This window comes from Lissotriton helveticus, chromosome 2_1, assembly GCF_964261635.1.
Source record: "Lissotriton helveticus chromosome 2_1, aLisHel1.1, whole genome shotgun sequence".
Classification (NCBI taxonomy): Eukaryota; Metazoa; Chordata; class Amphibia; order Caudata; family Salamandridae; genus Lissotriton; species Lissotriton helveticus.
In genome coordinates this window covers 1,637,441,066-1,637,467,703 of record NC_136059.1, presented here as the reverse complement: position 1 = coordinate 1,637,467,703, position 26,638 = coordinate 1,637,441,066, and positions in this window count along the sequence as shown.

Below are 26,638 nucleotides of genomic sequence, written 5' to 3'. Positions count from 1 at the left end.
GGCTGGACTGTTCCCATGAGGCACAGGGTCAGACTGATTTGCATATAGCCATGTCTGAACTGGGGTGGCAGAGTGGGCTAAAGAATGGTGATGGATTAAACCCAGATCTTTTGACTGGGTGTGAGTGTTTGATTGATTCAGATGCTCCATCCATCACCACCCCCTTTTGTACCACTTTTGGCCGCCATAAGTGTGGCAGGGTATGCTCAGAGGTGAGTCCCTTGCTCACTTTGCCACTGGATTCAAGCAAGCCAGGCTGAAGATGGCTGGAATGCCAGAAACCGGTCCTCGGAAGCTTGTTTCCGGTCCAGAGAAGACATGGCTTGGCAGTTCGGACTGGACTGTTCCCATGAGGCACAGGGTCAGACTGATTTGCATATAGCCATGTCTGAACTGGGGTGGCAGAGTGAGCTAAAGAACGGTGATGGATTAAACCCAGATCTTTTGACTGGGTGTGAGTGTTTGATTGATTCAGATGCTCCGTCCATCACCACCCCCTCTTGTACCACTTTTGGCCGCCATAAGTGTGGCAGGGTATGCTCAGACGTGAGACCCTTGCTCACTTTGCCACTGGATTCAAGCAAGCCGGGCTGAAGACGGCTGGAATGCCAGAAACCGGTCCTCGGAAGCTTGTTTCCGGTCCAGGGAAGACATGGCTTGGCAGTTCGGGCTGGACTGTTCCCATGAGGCACAGGGTCAGACTGATTTGCATATAGCCATGTCTGAACTGGGCTTGCAGAGTGGGCTAAAGAACGGTGATGGATTAAACCCAGATCTTTTGACTGGGTGTGAGTGTTTGATTGATTCAGATGCTCCGTCCATCACCACCCCCTTTTGTACCACTTTTGGCCGCCATAAGTGTGGCAGGGTATGCTCAGACGTGAGTCCCTTGCTCACTTTGCCACTGGATTCAAGCAAGCCGGGCTGAAGATGGCTGGAATGCCAGAAACCGGTCCTCGGAAGCTTGTTTCCGGTCCAGGGAAGACATGGCTTGGCAGTTCGGGCTGGACTGTTCCCATGAGGCACAGGGTCAGACTGATTTGCATATAGCCATGTCTGAACTGGGGTGGCAGAGTGGGCTAAAGAACGGTGATGGATTAAACCCAGATCTATTGACTGGGTGTGAGTGTTTGATTGATTCAGATGCTCCGTCCATCACCACCCCCTTTTGTACCACTTTTGGCCGCCATAAGTGTGGCAGGGTATGCTCAGACGTGAGTCCCTTGCTCACTTTGCCACTGGATTCAAGCAAGCCGGGCTGAAGACGGCTGGAATGCCAGAAACCGGTCCTCGGAAGCTTGTTTCCGGTCCAGGGAAGACATGGCTTGGCAGTTCGGGCTGGACTGTTCCCATGAGGCACAGGGTCAGACTGATTTGCATATAGCCATGTCTGAACTGGGCTTGCAGAGTGGGCTAAAGAACGGTGATGGATTAAACCCAGATCTTTTGACTGGGTGTGAGTGTTTGATTGATTCAGATGCTCCGTCCATCACCACCCCCTTTTGTACCACTTTTGGCCGCCATAAGTGTGGCAGGGTATGCTCAGACGTGAGTCCCTTGCTCACTTTGCCACTGGATTCAAGCAAGCCGGGCTGAAGACGGCTGGAATGCCAGAAACCGGTCCTCGGAAGCTTGTTTCTGGTCCAGGGAAGACATGGCTTGGCAGTTCGGGCTGGACTGTTCCCATGAGGCACAGGGTCAGACTGATTTGCATATAGCCATGTCTGAACTGGGGTGGCAGAGTGGGCTAAAGAACGGTGATGGATTAAACCCAGATCTATTGACTGGGTGTGAGTGTTTGATTGATTCAGATGCTCCGTCCATCACCACCCCCTTTTGTACCACTTTTGGCCGCCATAAGTGTGGCAGGGTATGCTCAGACGTGAGTCCCTTGCTCACTTTGCCACTGGATTCAAGCAAGCCGGGCTGAAGACGGCTGGAATGCCAGAAACCGGTCCTCGGAAGCTTGTTTCTGGTACAGGGAAGACATGGCTTGGCAGTTCGGGCTGGACTGTTCCCATGAGGCACAGGGTCAGACTGATTTGCATATAGCCATGTCTGAACTGGGGTGGCAGAGTGGGCTAAAGAATGGTGATGGATTAAACCCAGATCTTTTGACTGGGTGTGAGTGTTTGATTGATTCAGATGCTCCATCCATCACCACCCCCTTTTGTACCACTTTTGGCCGCCATAAGTGTGGCAGGGTATGCTCAGAGGTGAGTCCCTTGCTCACTTTGCCACTGGATTCAAGCAAGCCAGGCTGAAGATGGCTGGAATGCCAGAAACCGGTCCTCGGAAGCTTGTTTCCGGTCCAGAGAAGACATGGCTTGGCAGTTCGGACTGGACTGTTCCCATGAGGCACAGGGTCAGACTGATTTGCATATAGCCATGTCTGAACTGGGGTGGCAGAGTGAGCTAAAGAACGGTGATGGATTAAACCCAGATCTTTTGACTGGGTGTGAGTGTTTGATTGATTCAGATGCTCCGTCCATCACCACCCCCTCTTGTACCACTTTTGGCCGCCATAAGTGTGGCAGGGTATGCTCAGACGTGAGACCCTTGCTCACTTTGCCACTGGATTCAAGCAAGCCGGGCTGAAGACGGCTGGAATGCCAGAAACCGGTCCTCGGAAGCTTGTTTCCGGTCCAGGGAAGACATGGCTTGGCAGTTCGGGCTGGACTGTTCCCATGAGGCACAGGGTCAGACTGATTTGCATATAGCCATGTCTGAACTGGGCTTGCAGAGTGGGCTAAAGAACGGTGATGGATTAAACCCAGATCTTTTGACTGGGTGTGAGTGTTTGATTGATTCAGATGCTCCGTCCATCACCACCCCCTTTTGTACCACTTTTGGCCGCCATAAGTGTGGGAGGGTATGCTCAGACGTGAGTCCCTTGCTCACTTTGCCACTGGATTCAAGCAAGCCGGGCTGAAGATGGCTGGAATGCCAGAAACCGGTCCTCGGAAGCTTGTTTCCGGTCCAGGGAAGACATGGCTTGGCAGTTCGGGCTGGACTGTTCCCATGAGGCACAGGGTCAGACTGATTTGCATATAGCCATGTCTGAACTGGGGTGGCAGAGTGGGCTAAAGAACGGTGATGGATTAAACCCAGATCTATTGACTGGGTGTGAGTGTTTGATTGATTCAGATGCTCCGTCCATCACCACCCCCTTTTGTACCACTTTTGGCCGCCATAAGTGTGGCAGGGTATGCTCAGACGTGAGTCCCTTGCTCACTTTGCCACTGGATTCAAGCAAGCCAGGCTGAAGATGGCTGGGATGCCAGAAACCGGTCCTCGGAAGCTTGTTTCCGGTCCAGGGAAGACATGGCTTGGCAGTTCGGGCTGGACTGTTCCCATGAGGCACAGGGTCAGACTGATTTGCATACAGCCATGTCTGAACTGGGGTGGCATAGTGAGCTAAAGAACGGTGATGGATTAAACCCAGATCTTTTGACTGGGTGTGAGTGTTTGATTGATTCAGATGCTCCGTCCATCGCCACCCCCTTTTGCACCACTTTGGCTGCCATAAGTGTGGCGGGGTATGCTCAGACGTGAGACCCTTGCTCACTTTGCCACTGGATTCAAGCAAGCCGGGCTGAAGACGGCTGGAATGCCAGAAACCGGTCCTCGGAAGCTTGTTTCCGGTCCAGGGAAGACATGGCTTGGCAGTTCGGGCTGGACTGTTCCCATGAGGCACAGGGTCAGACTGATTTGCATATAGCCATGTCTGAACTGGGGTGGCAGAGTGGGCTAAAGAACGGTGATGGATTAAACCCAGATCTTTTGACTGGGTGTGAGTGTTTGATTGATTCAGATGCTCCGTCCATCACCACCCCCTTTTGTACCACTTTTGGCCGCCATAAGTGTGGCAGGGTATGCTCAGACGTGAGTCCCTTGCTCACTTTGCCACTGGATTCAAGCAAGCCGGGCTGAAGACGGCTGGAATGCCAGAAACCGGTCCTCGGAAGCTTGTTTCCGGTCCAGGGAAGACATGGCTTGGCAGTTCGAGCTGGACTGTTCCCATGAAGCACAGGGTCAGACTGATTTGCATATAGCCATGTCTGAACTGGGGTGGCAGAGTGGGCTAAAGAACGGTGGTGGATTAAACCCAGATCTTTTGACTGGGTGTGAGTGTTTGATTGTTTCAGATGCTCTGTGTAGGAGAGTAGGGTCTGCTATCCTGTGGTCACCCCAAATTTCTGCTTTTTGCTTCACTGGTTTATGACTTAATGTGGCTGTGGGCCTGCTAATCAGACCCACAGCCTGCTGTTCTCTCTCTAAATTAATGCCAATGCACATTAGGTGCATTACAAAATTGGAACTGGTTCATCTTATTGGCCCCTGTAACAGTGTACCCCAGGTACCCAGGGCATAGGTGCTTCCAAGGCCTACCAGGGGCTGCAGCACGAATTGTGCCACCCCTGGCCTGGCCTCCATATTTGACACAACTGGCTGATCACTCAGCTGGGGTAAGTCGGTGTAATCACCCCTTACTTAGGTGTAGTAGGCCTATTCCTAACCCAAAATGGACACATATGTTCCTATCAGCCACTCCTATGGAAGGCCTCATCAATCCTGGAGGCAGAGTGCTTAGAAATATGTGAGATGGTGCTCTGGCATGAGCTGAGCCTGTCTGCAGCTTTCGGAACCAATTCCTTTAGCTGTTCCATGATACTGCCATACCATATACTCTTAAGTGCATTATGAACCTCGCGGTTAAATGCTATCTTTGGTTTGGCTTTATCAAAACATGTCGAGTAAGGTGTCATACGAATCGGAATACTACCCCCTTGCCAGTTCTGGCGACGGGGGTAGCATTCCACCCTTCTAGAGGGACACGACATGTACATAACCTGAAACCCGGGTAAAGTTAAACATGAGCCTCAGCATCACAAAATGGATGCTGCCACCACAGACACAAGTCTGACCTCCTGCTGCTGGGAGTCCTTCCAGCGAGGGCGGCTTGGACAAAGGGTTTCCTGCCTTGGGAGGTGCTAGCACCACCCCGGACAGGATTTTGTGTATTGGATAGGACAGGGCTGAATAGAATCAGACATGCCTGGGGCACACAAGGTGTCCCTGTGCATAGGCCAGTTCAAACCGGTCCTGGGGCTCTCCAGCCCCAGTCCTGGCGTGAAACTGGACAAAGGAAAGGTCGTGTAACCACCCCCCTTCCTGGTCCCACCCAGAGGAGGGACCTAGCAGGTAATCCGGCCCCTAGATTTGGAATAAGAGTAGGAGCTGTGTCCCAAGACTTCAGATCATCCTGAACTCGACTTGAAACTAAGAAGAAAACTGGACTTCGACATTCTGCTGAACAGAAGACTGAAGAGAATCTCCCTTGTGGCCAAGGAGTGACCACCCTGTGAATACAGGCACCAACCAGCAACTCGACGTCTGCTTTGCCGCCGCTGGAGCCCGAGCCCAGAGCCTGACAAGACCCAGACTCTCAGACATCTCAGAGCCCGATCCACAGTCCCTGAAAAGTAGAGACCCGTGGAGGCACCAAGAGACGTGGGACTGGACCTCTTGGAAGACCCCCGAGAAGCTGACTGCGCAGCACCCGAGGCCCCCCTTGATGCTGTGCTTTGGGGTTTGAGAAGCCCCGACACCGAGCAGCATTTGCACCGAAGATCAGCCCCCCAGCATCTCCACGATCTGCGTGGGGCCCTTTTGCACTTTGCCACTCGACGCGCCATCCTGGTCACTTGCCACGCGGCTAGTGGCCATCTTGGCGACGAAAACTACAACTTGCACCGCTGGTCTGGTTGCTCTAGACTGGCCCTTGCTCCCCTGAAAAGGAGCACCCGCTCTGACCTTGCTGGTCCGAGTGATAAGCTTTTTCCACTTCCTGCATGGCTTGCATTAGCCAAGGCCTGTTTTCTCCAATCAAGTTGCTGACACTGCCATCAGCTAGAGCCTTCATGGGACAGCTCGTGATCGACTCCTGGATGTCCTTGACCACTTCTTGTCCACGTGGCTGCAGGGACAAGCTGCACCTCTTCACCTGTTTGCGCCCGACATTGCCTGGTTCCATCCTGGTTCCACGGTAGTCACTGGCTATTGACTTTGAACATTGTCCCCTCTGCTTTCAGGTCTTCACCTCTTCAGATCCACCCTTGGATCCACCGGAACCCCCCTCGACGACCCGCCTGCAGCCTCTTCAGCTCCAAGCACCATCGACCTGCGTGACGAAACCCGACACTACTTCGCACCTGTGCACCCGCATCCTGTGGGTGAGGTAACTCAGCAACGCCGGTGTTCCCACACTGGTATACACCTCTAGTGCCTGTGTCTAAAGTTTTATACTTGTAGGTCCATTGGAAGGTTCCTAAAACACTAACTTTGTAACTTTTACGCACCATTAACTTAACATTGGTGCATGCGTGCACTTTGAGCACTGCACCCGAGTCCCGCGGGCCTTTCCCGACTTCATCACTGTTAGTCTCGAACAGCTCCAGCGATTCCCCAGGCCTAGGCCTCTTCCCTTTCCCCATAGTGGTTCTTATACCACTATTTTAGTATATGGTTTAGGTGGCCCCTAGGGCTCATCATATTGTGCAACTTTTGTATATTTAAACTGTGTTTTGTTTTAACGCATTTGCTTCTGTGCTCATAAAGAGTATAGGGGATATTTGTAGAAATAAATCTATATATATTTTCAATATATATCTGTGTGGTGTCCTTTCATTTGGTATTCAAGGGGATTGTGTATGGTAAAACAGCTTGCTTCACATGCCTTTACAGAGTTTAGCCTAAGACTGATTTGTCCACGCTACTAGGATAGCTGGTCTATTAAGGTTGACTTACAACCAATCATCATAAGGGTTGCTTGGCATGGTACAAGGTGATCACTAGAACTAGTGAGCATCATGTACCAGGCCAACTTCTCACACTCCGTCCATCACCACCCCCTTTTGTACCACTTTTGGCCCGCCATAAGTGTGGCAGGGTATGCTCAGACATGAGTCCCTTGCTCACTTTGCCACTGGATTAAAGCAAGCCGGGCTGAAGACGGCTGGAATGCCAGAAACCGGTCCTCGGTGTTCCGATGCCGACCGGCCCAACACCGCAGGAGTGAAGAACGTCCCAATCCTCTACCCTCACCGTGACCCCCAACACCCGCAATCAAAACGGATGGTGGAGAACACGACACCGGGAGAAGGTGGGTAACAAAACAAGGGAACCCAAGGTCTTGTGGAACACAACTCGTCTCCTCTGGCTTCCTGGCAGCTGACAGCTTGACACAGACGAGACCGCTAAAAAGAAAGAAGGGGACAAGATTAAACACACCCCTACTACTATTATCAGTGCCAAGTACACACACGAACCACCGACCTCCCTGCTTACCCCAGATAACAAACGGGAGTGGCTTGATACGAAACAGGAATTCTTCCACTGCAATCGTATTGGTTGTTTCTTGCGAAACCCCAGACCAACCACGCCCCCTCTGGAAACACCGAGAATGACAAAGGGGGTGGAATTCACAATTCTTAGGACAAAAATGGACAGGGGAAAAATGGTATCAAGGGAATACGAAAGGCACCCAAAAAAACCTGGAATCTAAAAAGAACACGAAGTTAGCACAAAAACGGTCGTTATTCAGCTCCTTCGTGAAACCACCCAAACACAGCGTATAACAAGATGGCTTGGATACAAAAAAGGATAATAACGGGACGTTAAAACTCAAAGGAAACGCAGCCGCGAATCCCAGAACGTCACCGAAGATCAAATACAGGTCCCCAATAAAAGGTTCAGAAAATGCCCAAGGGAATAGGAAAACAAGGGAGCAGGGGAAAAAAGGGGATCAAAACCCAGCACTAGAAAAGACCGCTGGAACGGAGCTCGAAGGAAGGGAAACAAGGTAGAACCACAGGAACAGGAATCACACGGCAAGGGACCAATAAAGAAACCAAGCACCTGTTTCCTGTTGGCAGCCCCCTTTTAAAGCGAGCCCTAGGGAGCGTCCATAAATACGCATATGCACTTGGCACTTTTAAGAAAGAAACGCTAACGGGGAACTAGACAGAAGGAACCAGGCCCCCTTGAACCCCAACAGTACCCCCTCCCGAAAGTCTCCCTACAGGCCTTGGCTTCCCAGGGTGCAGGCGATGAAACAGACAAACTAACCGGGCAGCATGAACCCTACTTGCCGGGACCCAAGAACGATCCTCTGGGGGATAACCCTTCCAGTCAATTAGGTAATACAGCCGTCCCTTCATCCGCTTGGAATTCAAAACAGTTTTAACCTCATACTCCACGTTGTCATCTATTAAAACGGGAGGAGGTGGTGGCAAATCTTGAGAAGTGGTGACGTATGGCTTCAACAAAGAGGTGTGAAATACAGGATGTATACCATACTCAGCCGGTAACGCTAACCTGATCGCAACTGGATTCACCACCTTCTGGACAGGAAAGGGACCTACAAACCGAGGCTGTAATTTTCTTGGTCCTGGCAACTTCAGATTCTTCGATGATAGCCAAACCCTATCCCCAACTGCATACAGAGGAGCTGGCCGTCTATGCCTATCTGCCTGTACTTTCATGGCTTTCTTGGACTCAATTAACTGCTGTTGGGCTTTCTTCCAGATCTCAATCAAACCCTTACTCAGGGAATCCACTGCTGGTACCCTCTCAGATGGCTGAATAGGAATTGTCTTGGGATGGAACCCCATTGAACAATAAAACGGTGACATGCCTAAAGCTGAGTGCATGCTGTTATTATATGCAAACTCAGCCACAAGAAGGGCTTGTACCCAACTGCCCGTCAGTGACGTTAGCAAACAGCGCAAATACTGCTCCATGGTTTGATTGGTACGTTCTGTTTGCCCGTCGCTTTGTGGATGGTAAGCTGTTGACAAACGTATCTGTTCCGATGCCGACCGGCCCAACACCGCAGGAGTGAAGAACGTCCCAATCCTCTACCCTCACCGTGACCCCCAACACCCGCAATCAAAACGGATGGTGGAGAACACGACACCGGGAGAAGGTGGGTAACAAAACAAGGGAACCCAAGGTCTTGGGGAACACAACTCGTCTCCTCTGGCTTCCTGGCAGCTGACAGCTTGACACAGACGAGACCGCTAAAAAGAAAGAAGGGGACAAGATTAAACACACCCCTACTACTATTATCAGTGCCAAGTACACACACGAACAACCGACCTCCCTGCTTACCCCAGATAACAAACGGGAGTGGCTTGATACGAAACAGGAATTCTTCCACTGCAATCGTATTGGTTGTTTCTTGCGAAACCCCAGACCAACCACGCCCCCTCTGGAAACACCGAGAATGACAAAGGGGGTGGAATTCACCATTCTTAGGACAAAAAGGGACAGGGGAAAAATGGTATCAAGGGAATACGAAAGGCACCCAAAAAAACCTGGAATCTAAAAAGAACACAAAGGTAGCACAAAAACGGCCGTTATTCAGCTCCTTCGTGAAACCACCCAAACACAGCGTATAACAAGATGGTTTGGATACAAAAAAGGATAATAACGGGACGTTAAAACTCAAAGGAAACGCAGCCGCGAATCCCAGAACGTCACCGAAGATCAAATACAGGTCCCCAATAAAGGGTTCAGAAAATGCCCAAGGGAATAGGAAAACAAGGGAGCAGGGGAAAAAAGGGGTCAAAACCCAGCAGTAGAAAAGACCGCTGGAACGGATCTCGAAGGAAGGGAAACAAGGTAGAACCACAGGAACAGGAATCACACGGCAAGGGACCAATAAAGAAACCAAGCACCTGTTTCCTGTTGGTAGCCCCCTTTTAAAGCGAGCCCTAGGGAGCGTCCATAAATTCGCATATGCACTTGGCACTTTTAAGAAAAAAACGCTAACGGGGAACTAGACAGAAGGAACCAGGCCCCCTTGAACCCCAACACTCGGAAGCTTGTTTCCGGTCCAGGGAAGACATGGCTTGACAGTTCGGGCTGGACTGTTCCCATGAGGCACAGGGTCAGACTGATTTGCATATAGCCATGTCTGAACTGGAGTGGCAGAGTGGGCTAAAGAACGGTGATGGATTAAACCCAGATCTTTTGACTGGGTGTGAGTGTTTGATTGATTCAGATGCTCCGTCCATCACCACCCCCTTTTGTACCACTTTTGGCCGCCATAAGTGTGGCAGGGTATGCTCAGACGTGAGTCCCTTGCTCACTTTGCCACTGGATTCAAGCAAGCCGGGCTGAAGACGGCTGGAATGCCAGAAACCGGTCCTCGGAAGCTTGTTTCCGGTCCAGGGAAGACATGGCTTGGCAGTTCGGGCTGGACTGTTCCCATGAGGCACAGGGTCAGACTGATTTGCATTTAGCCATGTCTGAATTGGGGTGGCAGAGTGGGCTAAAGAACGGTGATGGATTAAACCCAGATCTTTTGACTGGGTGTGAGTGTTTGATTGATTCAGATGCTCCGTCCATCACCACCCCCTTTTGTACCACCTGTGGATACTGCAGCATAGCAATCCGTGTTAGAAAGAGAGGTATAGGATTCACCTATTATGAAAACACCATGGCATCAACAGTACCTGGCGGTCTGCACAGTGGTTGAGGCTTCCATTAAGGTATGGCTGTATGTGAAGTGGTTCATTTATCAGATAATGCGGGGTTTGTCATTTAGTGCTCTTTTGTTAAAATGAAGTTGGTCTGTATTCTAATATGTCAAGCTAGTTGTACAAATTCCTATTTGTTAACTCCATAGATATCTATTCCGCATTAACGCCGTGTATCTCAAGGATATTCTGCATGGAAATGGATACTAGACAAACCCATATAGTGTTATTGCCGTGTCTGTAGCGTTTTGTCTCCTAAAATCACCGTCCACTATCCCTGGCGGGAAAACTTCGAATTTGTGCCAAATGAGAACCCTCTGTGTTGGTAGCATCTGTCAATATGGGTAACGTGCGGCTTTGTTATACTTTTAGTAATTTCTTTGGTGGTGTCTCAGCCGGTAAAACACCTTCACTCCGCATTTTTTACTCCGCATACCTTTACTCCGCATACCATCATAACGCAGGTACTGTTACTCCGCAAAATATTACAACGCATGCCATTATGTTTTATATGCTTTTACCACGCATGCTTTTACAACGAAATTCGTTGTAAAAGCATGAATGGTAAAAGCATTTGTTTTTTATATTTAAGTGTAAGGTAAGTATATGGTTTTAGTTTGGGGGTGTTGGAGTATATGTTTTAGGGGTTCAGGGTATTTTAGGGTTCAGGGGTATTTTGGGGTTTTGGGATACAGGGGTATTTTTAGGTTTCAGGGGTAGGTTTGGGTTTTGGGGTACAGGGGTATTTTTAGGTTTCAGGGGTAGGTTTGGGTTTTGGGGTAGAGGGATAATTTTAGGGTTCAGGGGTATTTTTGGGTTTTGGGGTACAGGGATATTTTTAGGTTTCAGGGGTAGGTTTGGGTTTTGGGGTGCAGGGGTATTTTTAGGTTTCTGGGGTATGTTTGGGTTTTGGGGTACAGGGGTATTTTTAGGGTTCGGGTCTAGGTTTGGGGGTACAGGGGTATTTTTAGGGTTCAGGGGTAGGTTTGGGTTTTGGGGTGCAGGGATAATTTTAGGGTTCAGGGGTAGGTTTGAATTTTGGGGCACAGGGGTATTTATAGGGTTATGGGGTATTTGGGGGTTTTGGGGTACAGGGGTATTTTTAGGTTTCAGGGGTAGGTTTGGGTTTTGGGGTACAGGGGTATTTTTAGGTTTCAGGGGTATGTTTGGGTTTTGGGGTACAGGGGTATTTTTAGGGTTCAGGGGTAGGTTTGGGTTTTGGAGTACAGGGGTATTTTTAGGGTTTAGGGATAGGTTTGGGTTTTGGGGTACAGGGTATATTTATAGGGTTAAGATGGGTTAGTGTTGGTGTTGGGGTATTTTAAGGAGTAAGGGTGGGTTAGGATTTTGGGGTGCTGGGGTATTTTAAGGGAGCAGGGTGGTATTAGTTTTAAGGGTGAAAAGAGTATTTTTTAAAATTTTATATATATATATATTTTTTTTTTAATTATTAAAAAAATATATAAATGTTAAATATATATTTATTTATATACATATGCATTAATTAATATATATATATATATATATATATATTTACATATATTTATATGAATATAGATATATATATGTAAACACACACACATATATATATATATATATATATATTCACTGAAAAAACCATAGGTTATAGACCATATATAGTTAGGAATTAGCATTTAAAAAACCTTATTTTACTCACACAAAACCATTGAAATTCCATATATAGTTAGTTGCACTAACTATATATCGCGCACCTGCAATCCACTGCTGATCATGTCACATATTACATCATTCATGACATGGTCAGTGACATCACTGATGACATCACTGATGACATCTCAAATGACATCACTGATGACATCACTGATGACATCTCATTTGACATCATTCTTGTGCTAATACGATAAACCTCTTCAGACTCTAATATAACCTTAGATACACTCAGTGTATACAGACACTCACACACTTCCACTCATCCATGGAGTTACTCACACACCCAGTCAGTCATGCAAAGAAACAATCTCATCTCCATTTCTTCAACTATACAGTTAAACACACCTTACTTATTGAAACATATACTAACACATATTTACTCTCTTATACAATCCCTGATACAAGTTCACAATGATCGATACAACCACTCACTCATTCGGTGGCTCTCATGCACAGTTATTTATATATGCCAACTCTCACATGTACTGTGTTTTACATATGTACTTACTATGACATGTAGCATTGAGATATCCATTCACTCATCAATACACTCATGCACACAGTCAACTGCCCATGTAGCTGTTTCCACATGCACTCTTGAACTCATACACCTAGTGAATAAACTGTTCACACATCTATGCATAGAGTCACACACCTTCCAGCCACCCCCACACAAACTCAATCTCCCATAGAAATACTTGGGCAAGCAATTAATAACACATATAGCCTCTCGTATAGCTAATGATCAACACATGCAGCAGTTTACAGAACAACAGACATAATGATGCACAAATTAAGACAGTTTAGTCACTAACCCATGCATTCAGTGAGACACATTTAATCACTCACTCATACAGTCAGTCACGCACCTACTAAATCCTTCATCCAGACACTTATACATCCACTCATTCTTCAATATGTAAGATATATTTTAACTTTACAGAAACATACAGTCACTGGATGTTGTCATCAGTGATGTCATCAGTGATGTCATTTGAGATGTCATCAGTGATGTCATCAGTGATGTCACTGACCATGTCATGAATGATGTAATATGTGACATGATCAGCAGTGGATTGCAGGTGCGCGATATATAGTTAGTGCAACTAACTATATATGGAATTTCAATGGTTTTGTGTGAGTAAAATAAGGTTTTTTAAATGCTAATTCCTAACTATATATGGTCTATAACCTATGGTTTTTTCAGTGAATTTTCAAGGTTTTGTAAATGCTAATTCCTAACTATATATGGTCTATAACCTATGGTTTTTTCAGTGAATTTCAATGGTTTTTTAATAGCAAATATCATAAGCTGTCGAATGTCAAGTACGTGGTAAGTGAAAACATTTTCGTGTTTATGCACACTGATCTGCTTTGAATGGTGCCCCCCCCCCTCATTTCTATTAGGAGTACTCTCTCTTTGCAGATAGTGAAAGGTAGTTAACGCAGGTCTTTGCCCCCGTTGTAATCCGTCGTGCCTGCTTCTCTCTCCATTTGATTCATTGTTATCCAAGTATTTACTGTTTTAGAATTAGTTCTCTTTGGTTCATTCTCTATTTACAAACAAACACAGAGTCGCAATACTCTGTTTAGTCTTTGCAGATAACGAAAAATCGTGTAAAAAAAAAGAAAAGGAATCGAGCAAAATCAGTAGGCCACTAATGGGATCTCTTTTTGACCTCGCTAAAATAGAAACATTAGGAACAACCCCTCATGACAAATACAAAACTAGTGAGATGAACTGAACTCCACACAATGATGGCTGCAAAACAGCTCTGCTCCGCCACCCACCCCGCCCAAAATAACGATAAAGAACGGCTGCCATGATTGGTTGCGGAATGACCACGACGGAGCTACGAAATGGTGCTGCTCTCATGCTAACCCCAGCTTCAGTCTGAAACATCCAGAAACACTGTAGACTACCAATTCGATCAGTTCCGGTAGCGCCCCAATGTAACCCGGTAGAGAAGAACTAGCCCTCCCCTCTTTGACTGATGGTTCTTGTTGCCTGTCCCTTCTGTTGTCATTTAACAGAACTATTTAGCCTGCTGAAAGGGGTTGTGTTCCGATCGCTGGTTGGTGGAGACATTTTGACTATATTCTGTACCTGCGTTGTCGCGTAATGCGTCATATGACGCGCCGCGTTAGCGCATCCGGAAGTCATCCGGGGCGCGCAGCGCGTAACGTAAGCATAACAAGTCATGTGACTTGTTAATAAAACTTTTCATTGGTTCATTTTACTTTTCTTATTGTAATGATGAAAGGCTTGGTCATATGACCTAAAAATTACGCTTTTCATTACTTCCGAACATTATTTTTTCTTAAATATATGTTATAATGTTCCAGGCTAATGTACTTTCCCGGAAATTTTACAACTGTCCTGCAAGTAAAATATATTCTTTTTTCGAGAAAAAGAGCGTTTCTTCGTCCCATGACGGAGCCGTTGAGCAAAAGAGGGTCGACCTGCTGTCTTAGTCGCCGATACGCCTGAATATGAGATTCTTATCGATCACTTTATGTTGCAGGAATAGAAAACACAACAGCCCTTGACCATTTATCTTTACTGCGTTCCTTCGTATTATACCTTTTACCCTTCATGTAATTGGTCTGCTTTATTTCACTTGCCTTTTAATGATTCTAAAACAGTGACTATTATTAAAAACTTTACCAATGTATATACTACTACCATGTTTTCTTTTAAAAACCTTTATTGTGAAAATTTCATTATACAAATACGAGCCTATAACCACGTGGGCCGGCCACGGAGCAAACTGTAATCGTATATGATGAATAGACATTTACACTGTAGAGGAACGTAACGGGCGGGCCATTAGGTTGCAAGAACTAAGGTGTCTAACAGTTACGGAATCGGTGGACGTACATTTTATAATTAAAATACGACAGGGCCAGTTACAATAAAATTATCTAGATATACATTTGCGGGCAAGTACCATGGGTGACGTTAATTCGAACTTTCAACAGTACAGTAATCAATAACACATCAGAACTTAATATCAATAGGGATGTCGAAATATTCAATCAATTCTCGTCCCCGCCCGCCATGTGCTTCAAAACTGCATACGTATCTCGTGATTTCAAGGTTCTGCAACCAGTACACAACAAGGAGTTACGAGTCCCATTTATTCTGGCGCCATTTTGGGCGAGGACGGGCAGGTCCAGGATATAGTCAAAATGTCTCTACCAACCATCGACTATGATGATGTTCATATGCTGTATTTATTAGAGTAACACTCAGATGTCCACATGAAATAAATTTGCCACAATCTAAACATGTCATTTTAATCTTTCCAAAGTTCTTCTAAATATTTGGGACCGTTTCCCTTGCCTCTGAAGCTCTCAGTGCCACTTCTTTGATGAATGTACTAGCAGGTCAGGGGTTCTCCTCCAAATCTCTCTTTTATGCAGCACTATAATTAATTGGTGCCACCTCTCCATATGACGATGCATGGTATAGTTACCACAACTATATTTTTTTCGGTTCCTCTAGAGAGTTCATCGTGGCAGATGAAGCGTGTAACGTACCGGGCATTAACCTTTTTTTGCATGTACAGGAAAGGAAAAAAAAATCGAGTGTCCGAGTTCTAAGGTGTCCCAGGGCCATTTTAGTGGACCAGGCCCAAATCCAAAGAACAGGCCGCCATTTTGAGAGTCCTGTTGCAGCCGCCTGTCGCTGTAGCATCAAGAGCAGCCGAAACTCAGCTGAATGGCAACTGAAACGGTAAAGGGGCGCCCCACTACAGCAGACGAGCCAGGCCCAAATCCAAAGAACTGCTATCTCACAGGCTAATGGGGCGACCCACGCCGAGTTTCAGCATTGTAGGATGACCACACAAGTACAGCAACTTGCTAGACATCACCTCGGTGCCATCCGGATCTCGGCGCCCCACTGCAGATGAAGTGCCTCTCAACTATGAAACCACCACGGTGACATCCGGATCTTGGCGCGTTGTGCTGCCTTCGGCCTATTCGCACATCGGTCCGCTACTGACGCCATCTCACAGGCTAATGGGGCGACCCACGCCGAGTTTCAGCATTGTAGGATGACCACACCAGTACAGCAACTTGCTAGACATCACCTCGGTGCCATCCGGATCTCGGCGCCCCACTGCAGATGAAGTGCCTCTCAACTATGAAACCACCACGGTGACATCCGGATCTTGGCGCGTTGTGCTGCCTTCGGCCTATTCGCACATCGGTCCGCTACTGACGCCATCTCACAGGCTAATGGGGCGACCCACGCCGAGTTTCAGCATTGTAGGATGACCACACCAGTACAGCAACTTCCTAGACATCACCTCGGTGCCATCCGGATCTCGGCGCCCCACTGCAGATGAAGTGCCTCTCAACTATGAAACCACCACGGTGACATCCGGATCTTGGCGCGTTGTGCTGCCTTCGGCCTATTCGCACATCGGTCCGCTACTGACGCCATCTCACAGGCTAATGGGGTGACCCACGCCGAGTTTCAGCATTGTAGGATGACCACACCAACTTGCTAGACATCACCTCAGTGCCATCCGAATCTTGGCATCTCAACGCCTAGTGGTATCTTCCATACAAAAAATATTGTTACGCTGCCTTTGGCCCCATTCGCACATCAGTCCGCAACTTAGACATCACCTCGGTGCCATCCGGATCTTGGCATCTCAGCGCCTTGTGGTGTCAGTCAGAAAATATTGTTGTGCTGCCTTCGGCCTATTCGCACATCGGTCCGCTACTGACGCCATCTCACAGGCCAACGGGGCGCCCCACGCCGACTTTCAGCATTGTAGGATGGCCACACCAGTGCGGCAACTTGCTACACACCACCTCGGTGCCATCCGGATCTTGGCATCTCAGCGCCTTGTGGTCTCTTCTACACCGGAAATATAGTAGAAAATATTGTTGCGCTGCCTTTGGCCCCATTCACACATCAGTCCGCTACTGACACCATCTCACAGGCCAACGGGGCGCCCCACGCCGACTTTCAACATTGTAGGATGGCCACAGAAGTGCGACAACTTACTAGACACCACCTCGGTGCCATCCGGATCTTGGCGCGTTGTGCTGCCTTCGGCCTATTCGCACATCGGTCCGCTACTGACGCAAACTCACAGGCCAACGGGGCGCCCCACGCCGACTTTCAGCATTGTAGGATGGCCACACCAGTGCGGCAACTTCCTACACACCACCTCGGTGCCATCCGGATCTTGGCGCGTAGTGAAGCTGCAGCAGCTGCAAATAAGCTTCAGACAGTGTTACAACCGCTGCTCAGAACTCTCAACTATGACACCACCTCGATGCCATCCGGATCTTGGCGCGTTGTATTGCCTTCGGCCTATTCGCACATCGGTCCGCTACTGACGCCGCCTCACGTGCCAACGTATTTTCTCCGCATTTTATACCCTATGCCGCATAACAGGTCATGTGACTTGTTTATAAAACTTTTCATTGGTTCATTTTACTTTTGGTTTCCTAATGATGGAAGGCTTGATCATATGACCTAAAAACAACACTTTTCATTGGATGAAAACTTTTTTTTTCCCCCAAACGATGAAAGCCCCACCTTGTTTCTGGATGTTTCAGACTGAAGCTGGCGTCACCATGAGAGCACCACCATCTCGTAGCTCCGTCGTGGTCATTCCGCGAGCAATCATGGCAGCCGCTCCCCACCAGAAGCCTGCAGGAGTCGGGGCCCCCAAAACTTTTGATGAATTCTCAAGGCGGAGGGGACGCTTTCGAGAATGGGGTCCAAGACCTAGCAGACAAGCGTCCGATTTCCAAGGTGTCCCAGGGCCATTTCAGTGGACCAGGCCCAAAAAGGAAACAGCCTGCCGCCATTTTGAGAGTCCTGTGACAGCCGCCTATCGCTGCACCGCAAGAGTGGGCGCAACTCAGCTGAATGGCGGATTTTGACACAGTGGACCAAAAGCGGACGGAATGGCAACTGAAACGGTAAAGGGGCGCCCCACTACAACAGACGAGACTCCACCTGGAGAGGCCCGTTCACGCCGCCTCCCCCGGGGCGCTCCACGCCGTTATTCGGAGCAGCATTGTAGGATACCAAAACCAGTGCGGCAACTTACTGGACATCACCTTGGTGCCATCGTTCTGCTGCCTTGGAACTATTCGCACAACAGTTTGCTACTGATGACCCACCCCCCGCGACGCCCCACGCCGTTATTTGCTGGGTGGCAACTTACTAGACATCACTTTTGTGTCATCTAGATTTCGGCGCGTTCTGCTGCCTTGGAACTATTCGCACAACAGTTTGCTACTGATCACCCACCCCCCGCGACGCCCCACGCCGGAAATCTGGACGTTGTGCTGCGTTGGGACTATTCGCACAGCCGACCGCTACTTCGTTGTTTTTCTCTAAAAATGTTTATATGTTATTACTATTTTTGTTTTCTTGTATATATTTATAAATTATTAAAGTTTTATAATCTTACTACTTTGTCGGAGTGCTATATATTTTTAATGTGACACATAATTGTAAAAACTTTGATGTACAAAGAGTCATCCCTGGAATCTTCCGCTTCACGCTCGGTCCCCTCCCCAATCACAATACAGAATGGTTTTCAGATAATAGCAACGCTTCTGCTGTGACGGATCTCATCGAGTGTGGGCCTTGATCTACTATAACTCCTTTGAAGACGGGTGATTCTTTACAGCTGTGGCCATAAACTACATCTGCAGGGCTAGCTGATAGCCTAGGACCGGCCTGGACAATCGGACACAGAGGAAAAGGAGTGTCAGAGGGTGCGGTAGTGAATAGGGCGAAAGGGAGGTGTCGGGCGGGCACAGGGTGTGATTCTCAGGGAAGAACAGCGCAGATGGGGGGAGGTTTATTACCCATGCATAAAACAGAGAGCGGGGGTGACCACTGCCTGGGGGAGATGCTTGCGAGGGTGGGGAGCCATGCTAAGGATCGACAGCGTTCACAGAGTGGATCTGGTCAAGGCATCTAAAATGGCTGCCGTGCACGACAAAAGTGTGGCATTTGAAAAAAGACAAGATGGCGCACACAATGTTTTTCAACAATTCCTGATTTCCTTCGAATCGAACGTTAACAGACGTTGGGGCATATTACCAAAGTTAAGCGATATTTATCCCTAACGATACATTGCAAAGATTTTTTTACCGTCAGAAATTATCGCAGATAAACCTTGCTATTATCAAGGTTTATCGCAAATACGATAAAAAACGAGCGCAATGCATTAATGTCGCTGAAAACTCCGCGATATTCATGCATTACCGAGCTAATGCTCTTAGCCATGTTATCCACCTCCCATTGGATAACATGGCTAAGAACTGCTCAGGGCAGCTGTTACTTTTTGGAGATATTCGCGCTTATCTCGAATATTTCCAAAAGTTGATAATAGGAGATAGCGATGTTAGCGACTGTTTCCAGTCGCTAACATCTTGGCATGCCCACTTTGCATGTCATTAGTGATAAATATCACTCACATGCAAAGTGGGACCCAAGATGGTCGCTATCTCCTACTAGCCGTCGCTAACTGGTGTTAGCAACAGCTAGGTAATACACATATAATTTTATCTCCACGAAGCGGAGCGCTGTTACAGATATATATCTTGTTTTTGAACGTTAATTTCTCAAAATGCACTGAAGCACATATATTGAGACATAGCAAAGGCACATCGGGCTACCAGTCCCTAATATTTTACCAAGTTTCGTGCAAATCCATTCAGCCGTTCGATTATTATTATTATTATTTTTTTTTGCCCCGCGGGGCCCTTTTAAAACCTCCACATCAAACCTAGGGGGTCAGCGAGGATCTACTATGCCCCCTTATGGTCATCAGCCGTTCGATTATTATTATTTTTTTTTTTTTTGCCCCGCGGGGCCCTTTTAAAACCTCCACATCAAACCTAGGGGGTCAGCGAGGATCTACTATGCCCCCTTATGGTCATTTGCCCCTTCGCTTTGGCCTCCTCTTGTCTCTCGATCCTACCGAGAGACAAGATGGCGGCCGCTACGTACTGTTTGGAATGTTTACAGACACCGGAGAGCCAATCAGCTTCGCTTCGCAAAGCTCCGTAACGCGAAAAGTACGCGAAGCGGTGCGCTGTTACAGATATATATCTTTTTTTGAACGTTAATTTCTCAAAATCCACTGAAGCACATATATTGAGACCTAGCAAAGGCACATCGGGCTACCAGTCCCTACAATTTTGCCAAGTTTCGTGCAAATCCATTCAGCCGTTCGATTATTATTATTATTATTTTTTTTTGCCCCGCGGGGCCCTTTTAAAACCTCCACATCAAACCTAGGGGGTCAGCGAGGATCTACTATGCCCCCTTATAGTTATTTCCCCCTTTGTTTTGACCTCCTCTTGTCTCTCGATCCTACCGAGAGACAAGATGGCGGCCGCTACGGACTGTTTGGAATGTTGACAGACGCCGGAGAACCAATCAGCTTCGCTTCACAAAGCTCCGTTGCGCGAAAAGTCCGCGAACCAGAGCGCTAACCGGTCCGCTGTTACAGATATATATCTTTTTTTAAACGTTAATTTCTCAAAATCCACTGGAGCACATATATTGAGACCTACAAAAGGCACATCGGGCTACCAGTCCCTACAATTTTGCCAAGTTTCGTGCAAATCCATTCAGCCGTTCGGGCTAAAAGTGAGGCCAACCGCCCTATGGAAAACTCAATGTTAAAAACACGTTTTGGGACCCCCCTTTTTTCTCGGCCCCCACTGGACGAACCCCCCCCAAATTTTCAAGGGCTGCTCAGAAACAAAATGTGCCATTTTCCTGAAAATTTCAGCCGATTCCGTCCACAAACGCCAAAGTTATTAGACATAGAATTTTCAAAAAACCCATAGAGAAAAAATCCTAACTATATATACCTACTGGCGACCGCCAGTAGGTAATATATATATATATATATATATATATATATATATACATATATATAGTGTAAGTACATTTTCTACGTTTACCCTGCATATAACTTCACCACACATGCCTTTGCGTTGTAAAGGCATGCGTTGTAAAGTTTTATGCGGGGTTAAATTTTGCAGAGTGATTGTACTGCAGAGTAATGGCTCCGCGTTGTAATTAATGCGGAGTCATGGTATGCGGGATTTTTGAATGCGGGATTTCGTCACATATTTGTCTCTGCCATTTGGTATTATTTAAAATAGTACCTAAATTAACCATATACAGGTTTGAGTACCATAAGGTGTGCGTGGTACATGTACGCGGTATGTGCACGTTCCTGCAGCCTGATTATAGTAATCATAGTGAGTCGTATAGGTTTACGTGATCCTTGGTACAGTCTAGGCTTGTAGTTAATAGCTGTACATTGAAAGCTTGTCTCGCTAAGGCTTTCAACTTTCTTAGGTTAGTTGCGAGTGCACCCTAGCAACAAGTGGTGGCCCATGTGGCAGTGTCGCTACCGGTCTCTGAACTGGAGCCACTTACTCCGTCCTGGTAATGTGTGTAGTTAGTACATAGTTCCTTAATCAGAGTACTGGCACTAACCGTTGGTATTCGCTGGCTCACAATAATAATGATGGTTGTTACATGTTATTACCCAGTATAGGCGTTCAGGGTGGAGTTCTGGACTTTTTGGTTCCGTCCAGAGGTGTCAGGGATAACACCCGAAGACCCCGGAGTTCCACCTGTCTCGGTGCACAAACAAACAGAAACACGGGCTTCTCGATGGTGGCGTCAAAGACCAAAGGTTTATTACTGCAGGGACACAGAAGTCACAGAAACTACACATGGGCAGTGTCTAGGAGCCTGTTCGATTTGTACAAAGAGGGTTGCTCCTTATATACTAAATATTGGGCTTCAGGCAAATTCTTTACATGTTACCACAGTTCTAAACATTCGTGTCTTAAACAATAAATATTTGGCGTTGCACAGGGATCGTCAACAGTATCTGATGTCAAAACATTACAAATGAGGGGTTCCCACTAGTCCATCATAATCCCATGTCAATTCTTCATTCAAGACCCGGACCGCCTCATCGTAAATTTCGTTACCTCCCCCTAATAAAGGCCCAGAAGGAAAGGAGCAGAGCCAGGTGCAGAAGATAGAAAGACAGGATAAGAAATGTTTGTGGGTCGTAAATGGGCACGGTTACCAGCTTCGGCCGCCTAATCATGATCAGGCCAACGAACACAAGAACCAGTATAGCAGGACTGGCCTCAGGCTGGGGAGGCAGTTCTTGCCGAGTCATGCTGCTACAGCGTTGCTGGCCTAAGGTGCACGTGTCACTAGCAAGGTGAATCGCCGGTTAAAGCCTACGTGTCCTTTAATAAGAAAGAGGTCATTGCGTGTCCATTGACTATGTGAGGGCAAGGAATACAAAATGGCTTCCGTGTTCTAAGATGGATGCCACGGGTAGAACAGAAATGTGTTTGTAACTGGAGTGCTCTTGCTCGTAGCATAGCGAAAACACCAGGATATACTAAATGGATCATTTGCGGTTCACTGATACCAAAATTATGTATTTACGACAATGTTACAAACACGAGTAAAATCGTCACGGAACCTCAGACCCTCCTTTTGCCCTTACATAGGCAACTACTCAGTCTATATCAGAGTCAGAGTCTAATTCTATGCTCATTAGGTCAGTGACATGTTGTTGTATCATCATCCTGTCTCGTGTCTTTTCTCCTAATGTAGGTAGTTTTCTGAAACAGGTTGCAGCACAGAGGCTACACAGAGCGGGACCACATTGGATAATAAGACAGCACGAGAACAGAAATACTAGGATGACACCAATGACCATCAGAACCTTCCATCCCCACGCTGATACCAGAGTCCAAAAACCACTCCATGAAGGACCAGTTTCCCTTATCTACGTGTATAGAGTCGGAAATCTTATGTAGCTTAGAGATTGCTTCATAGACTGTTGGAGCATTATTTGGAATAAAGACACAGCAGCTCGATTGGATCATTCTGCATACCCCACCTCGATCTGCAAGTATTACGTCTAGAACCATACGGTTCTGCAACGTCATGAGACGATCCGCCTGAAGCTCAGCTGTTAAGTTACTAAGGGCACCAGCAGTTTCTGTAATTGTAGATTCAACTACCCGTGTTAGTTGCCGAAGGTTTCTACTATTGGCCATAGGCCCCCAAAACGGAAGGAAACCTTTGAAAAAGTCTCCAGCTTCTTGACCAGCGGTATCTTCCTTGCTGAAGACACCTCTTGCTACTCTGGTTTTGTGATAATCTGAAGCAGCAGTGTATGTCGGGGGTAACAATCGAGCAATATAACATGAACCTGAAAAGTCAGCAGGCAGCCATGTATATGCCCTGTCCTGACAGATGAAGTAGGTACCCCTAGCAGTCAGAAAGGCAGGGGAGGAGTTAGACGGAAATACGTAAGTCTCAACGCACTCACTCCTCCCTAGCTGAGCTCTCGGATTTCTCCCATTTCCTTGCAAACAGACCTGACCTCGGTGAGGCACGACCCAAACTGAAGTGGAGCTTTTACGCTTGCTTTCTCCCAAACTAAGGCGATACTCTGTAGAGTTCCAACTCAAATACACCAGTAATTCATCTCTAGGATAAGATGGAGTATTATTGACGTCTTTAATCATATTAATAATTCCCTGGACTAAAGCTTTGTTGGCTGAGTTGTATTTAGTGGACCGTGGTGGACGCGGAGGATAGGTCTCAAGGGCATATGAAAAAATGGTCTGAAAAGCCTGAAATGATCCATTATAGCTGAAAGGCAAGACTAGATAGGGAATGCCTTTATCCATAGTGTGAGGTATCAAGCCACACACCCAGCAGTCTGTAGTATTAACTATCAGTTGGTGTTGATGCAAGAGCTGTACAAATGTATTGTTAATAAATTCTGAGCGTCGAGCTTGTTCGTGTTCAGGAAATGAGTGAAAAGAATGCATAGAAGAAACCGTAGAAGTAGTAGGATCAAGGGAAGGTACTGTAGTTACTGGCATAAAAATCAAATGTACACCAAAGACGATTCCACCCACCAACGTTATTAAAACAATTAAAAATGTAACTGCACATTGCATTAGAAAGCATTTGCTGTGTAGTATTCTGTACAGTCTATTTCTGCGAACATAAATTACATTTTCTCGTTGTAGCTCAGGAAGCTCCATCTTCTACGACCGTTCGCGACCACTGATGATGTGTACGTAGATGAAAATGCCTCTATCAGCCCTGGGAGTTCCCAGAACTAACAGAAAGATCGACCTTGTGTCGGACCCCCGCAGATTCAACTAGGCACACAGCCACGACCCTACGGCTACCCAGACGGCAAGGCAATTTTAAAACAAAAAGAAACAATACAAAGTATTAGCAAACTTCCTGGCTGGAGGCAATGTATAGCAAATTCAAATCTGAAAATAGGCAGTTTCCTGCTTTATTTGTCCATATTGCGAGAACGTAAGTTGTATCTCAGTTTTGCAGGAGCTGTCTGATCTGGAAACAATGTATTTTCAGCTGACGTTGCAATGTTCACGTTCGCAGATGACAAATGTTCTTTTGGTACTGATGACAAATGTTCAGGGTTCAAAAGAGCAGTTTCAGGAGGAGAGTCAGAATTTGGTGAATCCGTGATCAGTTCTGCATCGCTGAAAGGTATGAACCTGGGGATTTGTTCCGTTTCAGAGGCACCGATTCCTTTCTTTACCCAGTTGTCGTAAGGAAGTGGCAGAGGCACACGTTTAGCATGAGTCGTATGGATCCAATTTCTCCTTCCGGCCACACGAATAGCAGTTCTCGTTGCTAGCAGGACTTGGAATGGGCCAATAAATCTGGGCTGAAGGTTTTTTGTTCTTGCAAAGTTTCTGATGACCACCTGATCACCTGGTTTCAGCTGATGGCCTGGACTCTCCGGTGGCTTTGGTAATGCATCGAAAACCTGTTGGTGAATAAGACTCAATTTAGCAGTCAAGTCGAAAAGGTAATCAATTAACATTGGGTATTCCAGCTGCTTAAATTCTTTCGGTCTAGGTACCCCCCAAACATTTGCAGGACGGCCAAAAACTATTTCGTAAGGACTAAGCCCTACTCTAGAATGTACAGTTGCTCTTGTTGATAGCAAAGCCAGAGGCAATGCGTCTGGCCAGGACAAACCCGTGGATGCTTGTATCTTAGCGAGTTTCAGTTTAAGGGTGCCATTGTAACCCTCGACTAAACCCGCGGACTGGGGATGATTCGCACTATGAAATTTCTGTCTAATCCCTAGGCCGGCACACACACTCTGCATAACTTTCCCTACGAACTCACTTCCGTTGTCTGACCATACAATCCGTGGCATTCCGTATCTGGGGAAGTATTCTTTAAGAAGAATTTTGGCAGTGGATAAGGCAGTATTGTCCTTCAGTGGGTATGCTTCGATCCATCTGGAGAAAGCACAAACTACCACTAGGACGTATTTCAGATTATTGCAACGATCCATGTGAATGAAGTCTAGCTGGATCACCTCAAAGGGGCAGGAAGGAGGAGCGAAGTGACCTGCAGGTGTGGGGATTCCCTTGCCAGGATTATGCATCAAGCATACCATACAATTTCTCACCACTCTCTCTGCACACTTACTAATCCCGTCATTCTTCCAGACCGGAGCCAACATCTTACAAATCCCTTTTGAACTGATGTGCGCTGTTCCAGGTGCCATCGTTACTACTGCAAGCACATACGCATCAGGCAACATCCAACGCTGTTGTTCCGACAAGTCAATCCAACACCCACTCGAGTCCAATTTACCCGTGCTCTCTCTCCATGCAAGTTTTTCCTCCTCAGTCGCCTCTTTCTGAATTTCCTTCACGCTTTCCACTGTGTCTTCACACATTCCAGACTCAGAAATCCATCTTGCAGACGTTGCAACATACATTCTACTCATCATATTTCTAGCTGTCTGTTTTGCGATCTCATCAGCAAAAGCATTCCCACGACCAACATCATCCGTGATTGCTTTATGAGCACTGCATTTCACAATCGCAACTTCAGTCGGCAAGGTTAGAGATTCCAACAAGTCATTAACTAGCTGACCATGTTGAATCTTAGTCCCATGGGACGTAATGAAACCTCTTTCTTTCCACAAACGGCCAAAACTATGGGCCACGCCGAACGCGTACTGACTATCTGTGAACACATTCACTCTCTTTCCCTTAGCTAAAACGCACGCTCTTGTTAGCGCGATCAATTCTGCAGCCTGGGCAGAATTCTGACTCACTCTTGCAGTCTCCACAATCGTACTCAAAGTTGTTACTGCATAAGCAGCAGTCACATCACCATTCTCCAATTTGAAGCAAGACCCGTCAACATACAACGTGCCATCTGGTTCTGACAACGGAGTGTCTTTTAGGTCGATTCGTCCTTTTGTTTCTTCCTCAGTTCTGAAACAACAGTCGTGTGGTTCGGAATCACTCGACTCTTC